The 19,260-nt window shown below is 37.2% G+C and overlaps 1 protein-coding gene across 6 annotated transcripts in view; it reads left to right on the top strand.

Moving 5' to 3' along the window:
- The window catches only part of MYLK (myosin light chain kinase), a 218,262-nt gene that overhangs the window by 38,385 nt on the left and 160,617 nt on the right, over window positions 1-19,260 (top strand). The window contains exon 2 of one of the 6 annotated variants that reach the window (XM_033003370.2): window positions 7,250-7,325. The exons of the other annotated variants lie outside the window; for them this stretch is intronic. The gene's annotated coding sequence lies outside the window, so the exon portion shown is untranslated. The remainder of the gene's footprint in view (window positions 1-7,249; window positions 7,326-19,260) is intronic. 6 annotated transcript variants of the gene reach the window in all.

Genomic DNA, 19,260 nt, shown 5'->3' on the forward strand with positions numbered 1-19,260 from the left:
TGTGGTTTTTTACATATGTATCTGTTGTCTAATGCTCTTACCATCTCTATTTGTTGATTGCTCAGTAACACATAGAGGATAGACTGTTTCTGGCCAAGGCTCTTACTTTCTTACCAGGCAGGTTGTCTCATTTTTATTGAGCCATTTTCTCTAGTTTTTCTGCAAAGTTCTAGGTGTAGCAGCCACTTTTGTGTCTAACATGAGTTAGCGATTACAAAGTTAAAGAGGAGGCTGGACTGTACCTTTTGTGATTTAGCTGTCTTCCGTACTTGTTAGCTCTGAATGGGGTATGATACTGAACTAAACTAGTCCCAAGTCTCAGTTTATTAACAAGGCACCAAAACCAGTCTAGGTTTGAGGTATGGGCAAAGAGCATGGCTGAAGCACTGAAATTCAAGCAGTGGCACATCATCTGTGGATATGGCAGTGTACTGCCTATTTTGGAATTTAGAGACAGTGGGGAGGAAGGAGAGGTTCTCCTGTGCGCAGGCTTGCTGTAAGAAGTGGGAAACACTTTTCCTTTCACAGTTCTTCTCAGGGAAGAAACACAATATTTCTTTGGGGAACTCAGTGTACAAGGGAATATTTTTCTAGTTATCAAAAATCTCATGGGGACTAGGAGGGGTTCAGGTTTGTTTCTTTACAGGGAGTGGCATATATTTTTGGTAGACATGGCTCAGCTCTGATTAATTTAAATCCTGATTAAAGAAAAGTTCACCATATTTTATGTGATTGGTCTCTCCTTCCCTGACCTCTCCGCCCATCCAAAGATCCCTACAGTTCAATAAAAAGAATACAGGCTCCCTTTAAATGGCTATATTAAAGGAACTATACCTCTTCAGAAAAACTGATGCAAGTCATTGTAATCCTTCCAGTCCCTTCTTGTGAATGTCTGCTTCTCAAGTGTATTCAGAAGTCCCCAAAGAATTTTAGATAAACAAGATTATATTATGTAGTCAATAAAAGGAGCAGCAATGAACTGTTATGAACATTAAATGTGAAAATTCTGGATGAAAACATCTTTTGCAAATTACAGTCTTATCAGTTTTTAAACAACTGAGAGGTCTAAGGTTCTTTTGCTTCCTTCTGAGATTGAAAGTTTAATCTGGTATAACCTTCTTCTGGTTATAGGGATATCAATGATTGCATTTTCAATTACTGTATTTTCCACTGTTCATGTGTGTCTGGACCTCTAACATCTGTATAAAACTCTTGAAGTTAGTACCCCATTCCTATAAATTCATTAATTCAGTACAGTTTGGATCTTGAGTCCTTTAAAGGGCTGCAAATTAAGCTTGCAATGAATTTCCATTTTCCCTATTATTGGGTGATGTCATTGCAGGCATAAAGAAAGAATATAAATATAGATGGAGCAGCCAAAATTCACAAGAGCAGAAGATGTTAATTTTTTTTTTTTTGGATTAGAGGTTCATTCCAGAGATGTAAGTATATTTTTCCATCATTTAAAGCCATTAGGTTTTTATTTAGTATTGTTTTTTTCAAAGTTTTGGCACTAGTGAGAGGTCAGGAGCTGACAAAAACTGGTTACAAGCAGGTATTGCTTCATCTGTTTTCTCTGCTTGTTGATGCTGCAGTACTTGCACTACAGAGCCAATCTCTTGATGATCCCCATAGGATCAAATGCAGATATTTTGATCCTTCAACAGCTGTAAAATCCTGATCTCTTTGTGGTTTCACATGTCCAGTTTGCATTACAGTGATAAATATGCTTTTTTAGCAAGAAACAAAATAGTAATTATACTGAGTGAAGGCAAGTCAAGATAGCTCCTGGTATTCTGAAGAAACTCAGTAATTCAAGTTACATATCTCCTTTTCTGTCTCAACCTAGCAGAAATGTATAATGTGCCAAAAACAGTCAATAGCTTTTGGTATTGTTAAGAAAAGAGGTGCTTTGGTGCAGGGCTGTTAACAGTGGCTTAACTGGGTCTTTTGGTTGTTTGTTTTTTTCCTTCTTTTTTCATCTTTATTCCTGGGATGTGGAGGGTTAGAGGGATATACAAGTCTTCATCATTAACTAATTGTCTTGTATGCATGATGCCTCATAGGTGTGGTCTAGGTGCTGAAAGTGGTAGCCACCTCCAACTTAACCACAGTAAGGTGCCATCACTGTCTCTGCCAGTTACCAAAAGACTGCATGGGTCTTGAATACTGAAAATATACAAGTTTCCAGAACATTAATACAGTACTTTTATTAGCATAAAATTCACCTGTGTATTTTTGGGGTGTCACTGGATATGTTATTTTTTCTTTTGATATCCCTTCTCAGTGAATGAGACTTATTATGTACTTTCTCTGAAGCAGCTGATGCGCAGGCATAACTAGGGTGTCCAGTGGAATCAATCCAGTTCAGAAAGTTCAGTTGAGCCTGGAAGTTAAACCATTTGTTAGGATGGAAAATTAATACTCTGAAGCTGATCTTGATTGTTCTCCTTTAAAACAGTAGAAGACATTCATATGCGCTGATTTTTCTTATTGGTTTGTGCTAGTAATCTCTGAGAAATAAATTATAACAATTAAATTAAAATCTGGCTTTTAATACTCAAGAGTTGAATGCACTGCACTTGGCTCAGCTCAAGAGAAGCCACTATACCATGGCTAATTCTCAATGGGATCAGAATGAAAAAATCACACTACAGAAAAAAGATGATTGCAGAGGATACATTAATTAGAAAACTGCCTGTCCTGTGAAGAGTTTACAACTGTAAATCTAGCTCATATTTTAAATTTCTTACTCAGTTTCCCTTAAAGAAAGGTTTGGCCTTTTAAGCACATTAGTCTCAAATACTATATATGTAGTAGTACAAACAAGTTGTATGTTCTCTTTATGGATGAATAAGTTTGTCTCCAAAGTATTTTGAAAACACTAGAATCTTTTTCTGGTTAAATAATTTTTGATTGTTGAGTCTCTGGTGTAATGGTAAGCATATGGCCAAAATTATGATGTTCTTTGTTGCTAGGAAACATGTTTCCTTGTAAAACATAACTAATAGTGACCCATGAGAGCAGAAAAGGAAATAGGAAGAGAAAGAAAAGGTAAACCCAAACAGTATGCAAGCACAGGTTTCCTTAATCTCTTTGGGTTGTAGAGTTCAAGTTAACAGATGTCTTTCTGCAAGAGGCATTGTAAAGTTTTTTTTTTTTTTTCCTAATGCCTTAACTAACAACAGATTTACCTGATTATTTATTATATTTATTTGTAAACAATGCAAACCGGTTTCACCCTGTAGATGAACTGAGTAGCTTGGAGCAGATGTCTCACTTAACTGTGTTTATGTGCTTAGATTTAGTGAAATCTTTTCCTGAGCCTTAAACCTGTCAGCAGTGCCCCCAGCCTGCGTTACAGTGGTGCTTTTCATGCCCTGTAAGTTCAGAATCAATCATTACCATTAAAGCATTTTCTTAACTCAAATGCAAAAATACTGCAAAGGGTTCAGTTCTGTCAGATGCCAATAATATTGCATCTGATGACTTCACAGGATCATGTTTCTTCTGACTGGAAGCTGTACTAAGATTTTGTATCCTTGTTCAGTGGTTGTTGCTTCATTTTTATTTCTATCTAGGTGTGCATACTTAATGTTACTTATCTAAATAGACTCACCAAATTTGTAAAGAGCTTTAATACACAAGACTCTGCAGCATGCAAAAAGTCCTTAAGGAAGGAGGCTGGCATTAACTAGGATTAGCACTTTGGGGAAAAGTAGTTAGTATTTACAAACCAAAGGGCACATTGGTATGCTTTATATGTTTACATTTATCTGTTCCATTTATTTACAATTAACAATACAAATCTCGAGCACTGATTTTTTTTTTTTTCTTCCACAATTTATAAGTATTAAAAAAAAAAAAAATACAGCAGTTTACACTTCAAAATCAACTTGGCAGTCTCCAATGAATGGGGAAAAAAGTAACTTTGTAACTACACAGACAGCTTGAAGAGGCTAGAAACTTACAAGTAGTCATTTGTCTATTTTTCATCATTCACATATTTTCCTGAAGCTACATGACTTTGAGTATCTTGATGTTACTTTATTTTGCACAGACAATCCTTATCTTGTTGGAATGGTGAGGACATCTAACAGGTATTTAAATAATATGTACATTTTTTGCCCCTAACAGATGATTTTAGGCTCTGGTTATTTGAATCTTCCATGCAGAAGATATAGCAGCTCTGTATAAGAGGGGTTAAAACTTAGGCAGCACTTCAGTCTAAAGAAAGTAGTAGTTAAAATACACATAGCGTGGGGAAATCTGGCAAAAAGAAAGCCCACAAAAATCCTTTTCTACTCTCTGGGAGATTTATAAGGTACCACAGGACCTTCCCAGAGTAAATTTAAAATATTTTAAAAATGCAGCAAGACATCAGGAAAGTTATCACTAGCACTTTTTTAAAACTTAGGGCAGAAAGACAGAGAACTTAAACATTTAAGATCAACAAAGTCCAAATCCTCTAGTCTTCCAAAACAATTGCTACTTTAAAAACAAAATAAGCGCACTTGGGGAGGAGTGTTTCATCAAATACTCTTCCAACAATCTCTAGTTACTGCAAGAATACTTTCCACTTCTCTGGGTGAATGTCTTGCACACAAGATTCTGAAAGAGTGTAACTGATGAAGTTTGCCAAAAGGCGTGATCAAAAGTCTGTTAAATCAGGGGAACGTTCCCATTCAGTTCAACTGAACTTGAGTGTGAGGTATTAACCCAATTTTAAGTTGAGGCAGGTTAAATACTAAAGCTAAGTATGAAGTTATTCATTACATGACCAGTTTTGACTGTTTTAAACTTGCAGCCCTTGGCAATATTAGGTCTCTTCCTTGACAGAATTAAGGCCTGGTATATAATTAAAAAAAAAATTAGTATACCAGCCTTCCTTCAGCTGATCTGTCTTTGTACAAGAACGTAGAGAACAATTTAGACCCTAATACTGTGAAAACTTACTTTCATGATCAGTTTGATTCAGAAGTACAGTCATACTGAACTTGGCTAATACTCTTTCTGTGCAAGCTTCAATGTAGTTTACTGTTACACACAAAGGCTTACGGGAGAATCTCTGACAAACCTCAGCAAGCTGAGCAGGCGATGATCGGGGCTGCCAGAGAAGTGGCCTGTGGATGAGATTTGACTTTGATATCTTCTAGCTACAGAGTGAGTTGTTTCCTCCTCAAATATAAGAATATTTGTTTGACTTCTGACCTTTAAGGAACTGGCATCATGTAGCTCTGCTCTGTCAGAGATCTGGACAGCCCTTTGGAGGAGATGGTTAGATGTCCAGAGTCTTCACTTAAATTTTGTTACCTGTTGTCTTTGTTACCTGTTACCTATTGTCTTTGTTACCTGTTGTTGTCTTGTTATTTAAGCTTTGTTACCTGTTGTCTGTAGCAGTACAATGTAGTTGGGCATGAAACCATTAGCACTTAGGTCACTGCAGCAAGTAAAAAACACTGAAGCATATCTCCTGCAAGAGAGGCTATTACCGAAAACTCATACGTTACAGAACTATATAGAAAACCTGTCTTCTGTAACATTCTTCCTAAGGAGCAAAGATCACAAGATCATCTATCAGTGAGTCCATGTGTGAGATCTTATATTATTGCAATGGCAAGCAAGGCAAAGAATAAAATCTATGACATAACCACTTGGTAATTCTCAATTATTCGGCAGTGTGGCACTTCAAGACTAGAAGTCTCAGCTTCTACTTTGTATAAAAATAAATAAAGTGGGTAATTATAGTGCCCTAAATCCCCTTATTCTTCCAACTGGATAGTCTCTTACTTTGTTGTAATAATTTAATATTATAGATAACTTCTCTGTAGATAGCAGGTGCTATGTTATTGCCTAGAATGTTTTCCTGTGATTCTCTCTCCCCTTCCCCCTCCACCCATATATATGTAGGAGAAATATAGGTCAGGAAGGAAACAAGAACACATGTACATGTAAACTAGCTGCTAGTATAATAACGTGCAGTAATAAATACTTGAAGATTTCTCATGTGCTAGTAGAGGAACATTCTGGCAAAAAAAGTGTTCTCAGTGTTGATTTTATTTATTTATTTAATATCAGCTAATATTTCTAGTTTAGTTCATTATTGTTTCTGGATAATGCAAAATACATATGCTGGGTCTGGGAAGGCTTTTCTAAACAGCTTAAAGCAAAGATTTGCTATCCTGTGTCAAGTGTTCTTGCTCAAATAAACACTCAACAAGTCTGTCTCTGGTCTCTTCAAAGACTTATACGTTAATTTTCAGTGGCTACAATAGTGTTTTGGTGCTCTTCTCTCTTCTCTTTAAAGCCATGCTAAGAGGAACTAACTGTCACTAGTGGTGGTTTATATAGAAAGTTTCTAAGCTTATAAAGCAGAAGGGTAGACTGAAAGTGGCACCTTTTCATAACAGCTTCTTGAAGATTTGAGGTTGGTGCATGAAAATTCAGTGTGACTGTAGTTCCTGTCTCCTTTCGATGTGAGAAGAGATAGCTCTGCTGCTCTCCTCACATCTGTTACTGTCCTGTGCTGCCCTGAGGCAATGGAGTGTTGCTGAGTGTTGATATTTCCATTATTCCCTTCTTGCTTCTAAATCCCTTTGATCATTGGATCCACATGGTTGAATGCAAGTGGAATTAATATCACTTTAAGCCTCCAGGCTCGTTCAATTTAACATGTCTCTTCCTTCATATGTATTTAATATTAGAGCCTCCTATCGAGGCTGAAAACAAATACAGTGCATTTGTCTGCTTAATTCATTTTATAAGCCTCTAAGATTCTATGCTGCTGTGTCCCAGCTAACATTTGTTAAAAAACTAGCAGAAGGCTGGCTTCATTTTTCTGTGGCTTTGAGTGGCACAGGAGCAAAGCAGTCACTTGCTGAATTGGACCGGTAGTTTTTCAGCTGAAAAACAATTATTGTGACTAGAGCAGCAAGAATCTCTGCAGCTTTACCCATACAGGCTCTGCATGGATCTGTTTTATCCCATTTCTGCTTGATGTGGGTTTGCGTTAAGCTTGGGTTTCAAATTCAGAGAAAAGCCAATACTGGAAGAAAAAACTTGCTGTGATTAGGGATGGCAAAAGTAGCCAAAATGTTTGCCAACCTCAGGAGATTGGCCTAAGTTTTAGACTTACAAGAAACCATTTCAAATTGGGCAATTTTATTCTTTATTCAAGTTTTGTTCTAAGGATTTCCATTTGTGATATCAAAAACCTGTAAAAATTGATTTACTTCCTATTTTCTCCCAGATCTCTCTTCATGCATAGCACCAATAAATACAGATAGTGGCTGTCTTTCCAGCACAGGAGCAACAACCTCTTTGTAGTAAGTGACTAATAATTGTTTCACATATCTTATGGATTGAGATAATAGTGCTGTGAAAAGTTACTCTTGTCTGTTAAACCAACAAACCAATATTTATTTGGAATTCTGCTGCATCTTGTTAATTGTTCTTGCTGTTATTCCCCATCAGAAACTTAAAAATAGAAGATAAGGCAGTAGCGAGTCTTTTTGGTATCTGTCCTGACTGTAGGAATTGCCCTTGCTTTTATTTCCCCCTTTTTTTTTTCCCCTGACTTCTCCAGAAGGGAATTATTTTTCTCTTTGTGTTCATGACTCTGTGTGTGTTAAATACTGATGTTTTGCTGAACATACTGTATAATGTCATCTTCTAGGATCCTAGAAAAGCTGTTTTCTTTGTCACTTGTTGGGTGAATCATTCAGATGTATGCTGTGAAACCACACATAAGCAGCAATGCTGCCTCTGATTACTTGGATTGAAATGTCCTCAAAACAAAACTGCTTCTAGCCACACAGCGTAAAGCTTCACAGTGGATTGTGGTGTTTGCTTTAATGACAAAGCATAAAGCTGCAATAGATACCTCATGAAAACTTGTATAATTTCTATAATCTATTTTACAGCCAATCTGTATTTCTGAATGCCTGAACAGCTGCTTGCTAAGTGTTTCTTATACAGAAACTGTTTGCCTGTCATTCCTGGTTATACAAAGTTGACATGAATGACACTTATTGTGCATATAGTAAGGATGATTAAAACCCAGAGACTCAGGCCCTGCTGATTTCTTGCAGCAGGGTTTTGAGCCAGAGTTGTCAAAGGTAATGTAAAAAAAAAAAAATCAACAACAAAAAAAAAAACCAAACCAAACCGAAAAAAAAAACCAAAACAAACAAACAAACAAACAAAAAAAAAAACCAAAACCAAAACAAAACCAAAACCCAAACAACAACCAAAAAAAAAAAAAAAACCAAAAAATGAAAACCCTGTCACAGCCATCTCTGAGATAAATAACATTCTTGTACCAACTAGGAGGTGGATTGATAGAATGGAGGCAGGAAAATATCACAAACTGAGAAGGAATCAAGATCAGAAACAGAATCTGGAAGTTTGGGCTCCCTGTCCTCTCTTCAACTTACTTGATCTTGTGTGGAATTTGCCTTGATTACTCTGTTTAAAGGTTATCTGTTAAAGCAATGAAAAAGATGCTTTGAAATGTCTCCACTATTTGGAAACAGGACCATGCTATTTAATCTAGTAGAAGAAAACTCTTCCCAGCTACTCTACCTCTGTTTCAGATAACCTAGTCATTCCAAATATGAGGCTGTTGCCTCTGAGGCAGAAATCATCCATTGTCATGTACCTCACCAGGCAGATTCCTGGAGGCTGTTTTTCCTGCCAGATAAGAAATAGAATAAATAATGCAGGGTCACTGCTATTGCAGATCTCACAGACTTGTAGTACTGTAGTTCATGATTAATGGGTTTACACTGACCTGCAAAAACTTTTGCAGAAGGATGTGCTACCAGATACTTAGCCAGTGTAAACTAGTTCACTTTTCTGACCCTATGAAAACAAACTGATTTATATTAGCTTAAAACTTAACTCCTTACCTTAAAACATTCCTTTCCCTTAGGGAAACATGATAAAGGTAATCATAAAAGCATTATTTATTTACCTGTGCTTGTCTGGCCTCTGTGCTTTACCTGTTACTTTAAGTAGTCTGGTGCATCATAAGCCATCCATTTATTATTTCAGTTGTAAGTAACAGTGTTCGTAGAATACATCATTGTACTCCCATACAGGTAAAATACATCCAACAGTGATGATGTCGGAACATTGTGTCATTGCTGTGGGGGAGAAAGGCAGAAAGAAGCAGTAGATCATCTCAACAGTGATGTGAGGAATTGAGAAGGTATTGAGCAAAAAAACCCTCCAAGCTGAAAATAAACACTCTCACCCTCAAAAAACCCCACAAACCAACCAAAACAAAACCTCAGGAAGCAGGAGAGGAGCCTTTCAAAAGAGTCCAATAGATTGAATACTGCCATGAAGAAATGCAGTGAAGAACATGGTGATAAACATGGGAACTTGGAACTTCTCAAATCACTTCACATGTTACTGTGAACTGAGGGAAGACAGTGTTTCACAGAGCCCAAGGACAGCAATAGAACTGGGTCCTGCTTCTTATATGGGCTCACTGTATATCTTCACTAAAGTCATTCAGAGCTGTTTTGAAGCTGACATGGCAAAGATGCATAGGTGAGATCTAGCTGATGCAAAAAAAAACAATCAAACAAAACCACAGCACTAAAAAAGACCAAAAGACAAAGCCTAAGTGCTAACACAGCTATAGCTTCATTGTAGTAGTCAGCAGTGTGATACTATGAAAAGTTGGCTGATCAGCAGCATAGGGGAATGAGTGATTCGATTAACAAGTAAGTATTTTGCAGCACTTCTTTTAGCTGGGGAATGTGGAGACATGTTGGCAGGGAAGGGATCCATGGTCATTGGAAATAGTAGCAAAGTGGTAGCAAAGTGATTGCGGTTACAGGAAAAGTAGGAATGGTATTTGAGACATAGAAGTCTTTCTGTGTTGTAACCTGTAACATGTGACATCCTAATGCTGTTTGACTGAGCTTGTGTGGCGTGCTGCTGAGGCTGGGTGCTGCGAGCTCTGATGATGGGGCATAATAGGAATTCCACTACAGACCTCCAGCTTGCTATACAGACAGGTCTTTGTGCTTTACTGCCATCTTATCTTCCTGCGCTATGGATCCTAGAGGTAGCCACTGAGGGGTTAGGATTTGCTGATACTTGTCAAAATATTGCTATATTGATTTGGAGTTGTTTAGTGATACATGTATCTAGTCTATATATTCATATGGTCTTATTTGGTTATTTACCTTATCTTTATCCCTCTGTCTTCACAGATATATTCCTCAGAAACTATACCTGATATTAAAAAAATCGTAATTCAGATGTCTTTAGATGTAATCTAGTTCTTTCTTTTTCTTGAAAAAGTTGTGTACTTAGATGCTTGGATTCTCTTCATGAGTGTGCTCGCAATATTTTTTCAATAATCAATTATTTTGCATGTGATTTTGGAGGCATCTTTTAAAACTGAAGCCTAAGCATTCCATGCTCAGCAGACTTGGATATGTATCACGAGGTGCAAATATTCCAGGAATTTCCTCAGCAAAACCAATGAACTTTCTGTTTGTGTACATTTGCAGTTTTCAGTGCAATGATTTCTACTTCTGATTTACTGGTCCTGGATATAAATTATCCTTATAATTGTCCTTTATTGGAAAACCACTGTTTTAATAATCTCTATGAGAAAACAAAATCTTCTTGTGCAACTGGCCAAACCAGCCTTTGCTAGAGTTGTATCTATGCTGTATCTGTGGGTTCACTGGGAAAAGCAGTTTTCTATCCTTCTCTCTTACCCCCTCAGAGCTGGTTTCTAGACTCATGACATGAAGTTTTTTTTGTTTGTTTTTTTTTGTTTGTTTTTTTTTTTTGTCTAAAAGGGGATTTTTGTGGTTTGCAGAACTCATTCCAGTCTGACACTTTCTGTGACAATTTTGTAGGGTAACTTTCTGTTTGTTCCTGGTACAGGAAATGACTCTGCTTAAGGGGAAAATGGTATAGACTTTGTTGATATTTTTGCAAACCCCCTCCCTAAGCTATACAAAATTCTTTGAACTTTTTAATCTCGTTGATATTAATCAAAGATCATGTTTCCCATTTATTTTGTTATTTCCAAGATAATTAAGATCATTTTGTTCATGAAGACACCTTTTAGAACTGAGGCAGACTGCTACTTTTTTAATTGATAAATGATACCCCAAGGCACATCTGGTTTAGAGCTTCTCTGCAGAGTTTGAAAGTGCACCCAGTTCTAAACTGGTTTTCAGAGCCAGCAGAGCTCCGTACTGAGCACACAGAAGTCTCCTGGCAAGCTCTTGTAAATGAAGAGCTTGCCTTGGACCTGGTTCCCTATTCAGGTCTCACTAAAGGCACTGGCAGTCTTTCTACTGACTTCAGCAAAATTGAAGTGAGACATTATTTTGTCTGTTGCTCACCTCAGATATGCTACTTGTGGAATAACATGTGTGACTGGGAACAAACACAGAAACTTGCAGGCTTCAGCCCTCTGTCCTCCATGGCATAAATTGGTTGTCAGAATAAATTTGACAGAGATCAATTTTTAATCTCAGTTAAGGCTTCAATACGCTGGTCTGCTAAGTGTAAGTATTTCAGTGTGGTGGTGCGGGCTAATTTGAGAGGGATGATTCTCTTAATCTATCATTAAAGAATAAATCTCCAGTATGAACTGCATGAAAAAGGAACTGAAAAAAGAATGGAGAAAACATGAACAATTTTTCTATATGCAAGAGATATACAAAAGAGGTAATGGGATGCAAAGTGTTAGTGGCGTTTGAAGAACTAGCTTTTTCATGTGGTTTTTTTTTTTTCTCAATTTTCTTTAATACTCTATCTTAAAGTGAATGCGTTTCTCTGTTTCTAATATCAACATTGCACATTTTCATTCACATCTGTGTAAACACTTGGATAATTGGCATCTATCTGACCTACTCATTTTCAGTATTGGCATCGAGAGTGCTTGTTGGTATCTTGTATAAAGGAGAATTGCCCTAGACTGGCAACTAGACGGATTGAGTGAGGCACTTGGGTGGGTAGAAATGTAAACACTTTGCAAATAACAAAACTTAAAAAATAGGGAGGGAAGCATGGTGGGGAATGACTCTTTAGCAACCGACTTTGTGGGTGAAAGTAATTCAAAAGAGGTTTGCATTTATCTCAGTCGTTCTTGGATTATTTGTCTGTTCGTTTATTGGGGGTGGAGTTGGGAGGGGTAGAATCAAAGAAAATGTCAAGTTCATTCAATTAAAGCTGTACAATTCAACAACAGGACCATTATGGATCTCAACCATATTGCCAGTACAGCTGAATCTTGGTTGGCCTTTGACAACCTTCATCTTATGTTCTTTGTTATACCTCTCTGCCTGTGTGACTGTATTTTTCCTTACTCCTCAGTGACTTTTTGCATCTTCAGAGTTGTCTTTTTAATCTCCCGTTGATTTCTTTTTCCTTCTTATTCTCTTTTTTGGTTTTAAACTCAGTTCTTCCTTTTTTCCTCTGTTCTCCCCATGCTAGGGATCATCTCTACCTGGCAGTGACATGAAATGGTATTCCCCTCCTATCTTTCACTGCCCATGAGGAGAGCTAGGCCAGTTACTCCCAATGTGATAGACCACTCGATGTGACTGACAGGATCATGCCTTTATAGAACAACTTCACAAGACCATCGCAGTGCTATGCCTTGCCCAATTTTGGCCTTTTACAAGGGAATAGGAAAACTTTTGCTTTGTGGACACGATGGAGAGACTTTATTATCCCTATCACTTTTTTCTGTGCTGATAGAATAAACGTTGATATGTTCATTGAACAGATAATACTGTGTAAAGAAGGGCTGAGGATTGGATGGGGCCCAGATTTCATCAGAGGAGCCATCCTAACAAATTTCCATGCAGAAGAAGGAAAATGAGCCCTTCTTGGGCTTGTCTCCCAGCTAGAAGCAGGGCAGTCAGGACAGACTTGGATCTCAGACTGAGTCCAAACATTCTTCTGTTCATATCAACCCCACTGAAATGCAGGGCTGAAACATCCACTGTTTCAGACTTCAGTCTTCTTTTGCATACATTTTTAAGCTGGTAACTTTGAGAATGTGCATTGTGTGCTTTTGTAGAACTTAGCTGAACAAATGTGATGTGATCCAAGTAACATATTACAACTCTCTAATTTACAAACTTGGTAAAAAGCATGTAAAGACTTTTTTATGCAGTGAGGTATTTGAATATAACAGGGCAGTTTCTTTGTTTGAAAATTAAAATATATTTAAAGGCATTGATTTCTTTGCCTACGTGTCCCACTCTGCACTCTCAAATGAAAGCTGTGTTCACTTGTTATCAGAAATGGACATATGGCTGAGATTTGAAAAGTGGTTCTTAAGGAGGATTAAACCAGATTCCTTCTGTCTCCCTCCTCAGTAGGCTTTGCAATGTTAATGATTTATATATCAATACTGTTGTCATTTTCATAGGCTGATTTTTTTCACCTTATAACAGTTGTTTCTTTTCAGATTTATAGTGTTCTCTACAGAATAATAGTTGTCTTGCTGGCCCATATCCAGCATGTGAAAGTCCTATATTGTAGTCCAAACTTAACATCAGTTGTCAGATGAGTCATAGAGTCATGGAATTGGAAGGGACTTCAGAAGGCCTTCCAGTCTTTCCCATGTCCAAGGCTAAATCAACTGTACATGTCATTCCTGACAGACATTTGTAAGGCTTCCAACACTGAATATTCCACAGACAACTTGAGCAATCTCTTCCAGGACTGCTTCAATTCTTATTTATTAAACTTTTTTCCTAATGTCTAAATTGTCCATGCCGTAATTAAAAGCTTATGACTTCACTTCCCATATACATTGAGAATAAATTTGTCTTCATTTTCTTTGTAGCAAGCTGTGAAGTGTTTGAATATAATTACCACCTTAACTTCTCCACCTACTGGGACCCATTTGGGGAATTATTCTGCTTAAGAATTTATAAAGATGCTGCCATTTTGTTTGATTGTTTAAAAAAATCTCCATCTGGTTCAGCCTTGGAATGCAACATGCAGCTCTGGATGTGGATCCTTAATAGCTGTGAGAAGAGCGGCTTCAGTGTTAGGAGTTGGTCTTGTTCAGTTACGTTGTTGCTGAAACCTGGACAGTAGAAAAGAGGTCTCAGCTCAAAGCATGCATGTAGGGGTTCATATTTCATCATCTGAAGACTGCTTTAATTTCTTGATGACCTTTGGTGCATCTATCCTTGATGGCACTCTTAATGCTTTCACATCTTTTTTTTTTTTCTATTAATAGAGACAGGAATAAGATCACAGGAAACTGTCCTGTGTCAGATAGGTAATGTGGGGTTGAGGGGGTTGTGGACCAACCATAAGCTCATTCTCTTTAGTAGACACTGATTTATCCTGAAGTTTTGAGAGCTGCCAACCCTGTAGAAAAATTTCTTCTGCAGTCGAATTGTAGGTGTTCTTCTCAATGCTGTAACAGTCTGACTGTCAGGAGTACTTTGCAACAATATGTTTTGCATGCTCTCTAGTGTTTTTATGAAATAAAACTAACTCTTTGATAATTAAAAAGAAATAAAAAAAAAGATATTGTCATTGTATAGCCCCATCTTGCACCTAGGTTATAACTTTTTCAGCAAGGTGGTGTTTGCTTTACAGTGCCAAATACATTGTTAAGGATTGATGTATAACCAATAACAATTGGAGTATGCTGGCTTGCATACATGAACAAAACTGCTGTTTCCAGAAAAAATAAACCTGCAGGAGAACTTATGGGCGAGGTTTTCTGCTGACAGTTAATGGGGCTTCATAGAATGGAAAGCAGCATAGCAGAGTATCTCAGCATGAAGAACCAGTGGCTCATTCAAACAAAGAACCTAATTCCTTTAGTATTAAGTATTTGCAGTATAATTTGAGACTTAGTGATGTTTATCCATGGCCCAGTCTATCTCTGGCTGAAGTCAACAGGTTTCTTTCCAATGTTACCCCAGGGTTCATGCACCTCAGCCAGGAGAATGCATGTGTTCATTTTCCCATATGGCATAGAACTTGGCGGACTTGGGGATCTCTTTGTTTTTTGAGTTCTAGCTATATTTGAAACTAAAGCATAAAGCAAAATTTAGAGGCTAAAAATTATGTTTTATGAACCACAAATCTTCCATGACTCGCCTTTCATGCAATTTTATGGCCCTATTGGCTTGGAAATGGGCAATAGCAATTGGCCCACCTGCAGCATCAACATCAAGGAAAGTTAATGTTGTGGTTACTCTTTAAATTGTGGAACCTAGAAAAAAAACAAAACACAAAACAAACCAAAAACCCAACAGACAACTTCACTGTCAACTGCTAATTTAGCATAATGTTCTACCACCACTAAGACATCACAGAAATATGAATTTTTCTATGACACTTTTTATTTAAATGAAATGGTAGGCCAACCTTTCAAAACTTGCCCCATGATAACTTGCTCTGGAATTAGATTTGTTAGCTCTGCTAGAAGTCGTGCCGAAACTTGCACTCAGATAAAAGGAATTACCTTACAAAATAAATAGTAAATAAGATTTTTATTTCTTTTAAGAAGATTCATTTTTTTTTATTCAGTCCTTGGATCCTTGACATCTTGACTTTTCCTTTTTTTTTCATCATCTCCTAGCTCTGTAGTCTTGTACTAAATCACTGAAGCTTTCTGAGAGCGCTAATACATACTGAGACTACTGAGAGAGTTAATACATACAAATGACTTCTAAGGGTCTTGAATGAAAGCTATTATTTAAGTGCTAAGTTCTGCTGTTAGCAAAGCTGTAGTATTGGGCTTGTGTACATTGAATATTAAGGTCTGAAGCCAGAGCTGTAGCTGCAAATTTATGCTTGAAACTTCATGCTATTATCAATTTATACTGACATGATTCACCTCCACATGGTTGGCACTGGCACTGAAAGTTATTCTAGAATTGCAAGTTACATTTCAAGAAGGTTTCAAGAGTCCTCTAAATGTTTCACTCAAGTCCTCTTAAATCCATGGTCAGCTGGAATTCCCTGATGATCCTCAGATATTCTGTGTTCAATCACTGATGCCACATGGATGTGAGCTGGAGAGAAGAAACAGATTAGAAGTTCTCCTCTGATGTGTGAAGATGATCCGAAACAAATGTATTCCTACAAGTTTCTCTGCTACTTGCATCAGTATATATCCTGAAAGGCAGGACAGCACTGGGAAAATTGTTTTCCTTCCTGAAAAAATGATTAGTAGTCTAGGTCCTGCTGTTCAGTGACCAAGGCCATACCCACACCCAGAGGTCTCCCTGGATTTTGGATGATCATTGACACATGTGTGTTTCTGTCATAAACACCAACTTCTACCAGTTATTTGCTGTACTTGTAAAGCATAAGATATAAGGTAAAATTAAGAACAAAGGTGTATTAAGGAGATGAGAAATGGTGTGATCTCTCCCTTCAGATATTGTAAGCGCATGTTCTGCATATCCCAAAAATCCTTCTTTAAGGACAATAAAAGGTATTATTAGAAGTTTGTTCCTTTATGAGGCCAGCTGTCAATGATGAAATTCAGATTGAGATTTTTAGTCCAAATCTTCCCAAGACTAAGGAATTTGGATTTTGGTATATATTGAGTACAAGAAATGATCCTTTGAAGGAAAACCAGTAGAATGTTATTGCCAGTGACCTGCTCCTTAGTACACTGAAAGCATTTCTGTAGGTCTTGCCTTTTTTTTTTTTCTTTTTCTTTTTTTTTTAGATTTTGCTTGTAGACTAGAAATGTAGCAGGTTGTGAAGTCGGATTGAATTATTCTCCCCTGTGTGCTTCTGTAGGAAGCCACCTTTGGAATCGGCAAGAACAAGCCCAACTTGCATCCCATTTGCCATCTGGGTTTCCCTCTGGCTTCAATTTGCTTCTATAATTCTTAGGTAAGGATGCTGTACTGAACCTGCCCAATGCATGTCACATTTAGTTACTCATATTTGTTCTAAGATAACAGCTGCAAAGAAGCTGTGTTTCTTGTGGTTTCTTCTGATTTACTGCTTCTAAATCTGAAGTTTCAAATAAATTAAAGGTTCTGAGTCTTAAAATGTCATTGCATTCTTTTAAAACACATGTTCAGCTGCTTTGTAATGGGCATATTTTTTCTCAAAGTTTAATGCTTAGTGGTCATGGAATAATTGAATAATGTAGCATGTCTGTTAACACATACTCATCTTGACTATAATCAAAGATATATATCCATTTCTACCTTTTATATGCTTTTCCACATCCTTCCTTGTACCTGAAATACTCTTTAAAGCTACTTTAATGTATCAATAAACCATTGAGGTGCAGTTGTGCAAGGGCACATATCAGGGCTTGTGTTAGATGTGTTCTGTTGCAGCAACATGACTACTGATGGTAGGTGAAGTTAGATATCTGTCCAAATCCAGTGGGCCTGGTATCTTGAGTACTCTAAACAGCACTCTTAAATTGAAGAAAATTAGCAAATGTTTACAACTGTCTGTATCTACAAGAATGTCACACCCTTGCTAGTGATTTATTTGCTAGGCAGCACAGAGGGCTAAGGAGTGCATGATTTTCTTTTTCCTTGATAAGAACATGTGGTATTTTTTTTTTTTTCTTATATGATTTATATAAATAAAGGTTTTTGACAGCCATCCTTTTTGTGCTCTAATAAACCTATTTTAAAATAAATGTAGGTCCCTTAACATCATCTTGAGTTATTCTTTTATGCAAGATCAGGATGAAATTCCTCACCTAGCTATGCGATTGTACCATGGTAACAGTTTCAGGTTAAAGCCCATGCTGCGTTAGTTATGCAAATATAAAAGAACTAGATTTATTGATTAGACATATTATCTTATTTACCTCTCTCTCTGACCTGCTAAAAATAATTCAGTTCTGTGTCACGCAAGCCATATAACAATATCTTTTTGTCTCTCTTAAAGACTTGTCAGCTGAATATTCATTATGAAGCTTGTTTTCAGTCACATTAGGTTAACTACTTTTACTTATGGACACTTCTACAATAGCCACTGTTATGATTTGCATATTCAACAAAAGCTAATAAACTGAGCATCACAGAAGCCCTGAAAGAGTATATAGGAAGAGTTGCCCTTCTTGCAAGGATACCCAAGATGTACATTGGACTAAAGGAAATCTGCCAGAAAACACTTTTATTCTTCTCTTATCTCAAACAGTGTAGCCCGAACTCCTAGAAGATATTGCACAGTGTTACATAAGAAAATGACCTAGCTTCTTTTCAGAAAGCTCCTACTACATAGCTCAAACTCTTATATCACAATCTCACATGCGTACATCTCCTTTGGAGCTTGACAGTTTTATCAGAATAAAACATAGGGGCTGCAATACTATTTTCCTAAAATGAGCATGTGGACCAGTTTGAACCTGTTCTTTCCTTTTTTTGTATATAAGGAAGAATCTTGCTAATGTAAAGCCTCATGGCTGACTTGCTGAGTGTGAAATCCAAGGCACTGAAATGATGGGATTTGAAGAACTTGCTTACTTCTGGGAAAATCTTTAACATGATGGTCCCAAATGAAATTGTAATTTAGTTTGGAATTTTTTTGCTGTCACTTTAGTGAGCCTAAACTTTAGCACAAATTGCAAGTTGATCTGTAATTCCTATTTATGTGGGACAGTTATGCAAATGCATATTATGGGAACATACCCAGGGATTTTACACGCATGGTGTTGCCAAAACTTAAGCTTGCAAAATTTTTGGATCATGGAGTTGTGTGTGAAGATTTGGCATCTGATCCTGTTCCTACTGCCATGTGTAATGGTTGCTATCAAATTTTACTAGGAAAAGGATAGGACGTTTAGTGATCTGGATTGAAAATACATCGAAAATTTGTATGACAAAAGGGCTTTTCTAGAACTGACATATGTAGAGAACAAATGAGATGATGATGATCGTTTATGGATCAGACAGTGGAGGAAGAAACCCTAGTCGATTTAGGTCTGGTACAAAATCTCACTTGCTCCCATAGCGTCAGGACACATTTTGAGTCTGTACCTACCAACAACACTTAGCAAGACCTACAAACTGCAAAGCATAGGCACAACAAGATCTGAACATCACAAATGCCTAATTTGTGGACAGTATCCTATTGTTCCCTTAGAAAAATAAACATCTCTTTCTGTTGTATTAATAGAATGGTGCCAGTTCAAGTTAGTCCAACTTGCAGCAGCATCATCTTGTTGCTATTCCATTACCAGAGGCCAATACCTGTTATAATTACTGGGTCTGAAGAAGAAACTGTCCAGAATAGTGGGGC

Source organism: Tyto alba, unplaced genomic scaffold (genome assembly GCF_018691265.1).
Source record: "Tyto alba isolate M040663 unplaced genomic scaffold, T.alba_DEE_v4.0 Super-Scaffold_7, whole genome shotgun sequence".
Taxonomy (NCBI): domain Eukaryota; kingdom Metazoa; phylum Chordata; class Aves; order Strigiformes; family Tytonidae; genus Tyto; species Tyto alba.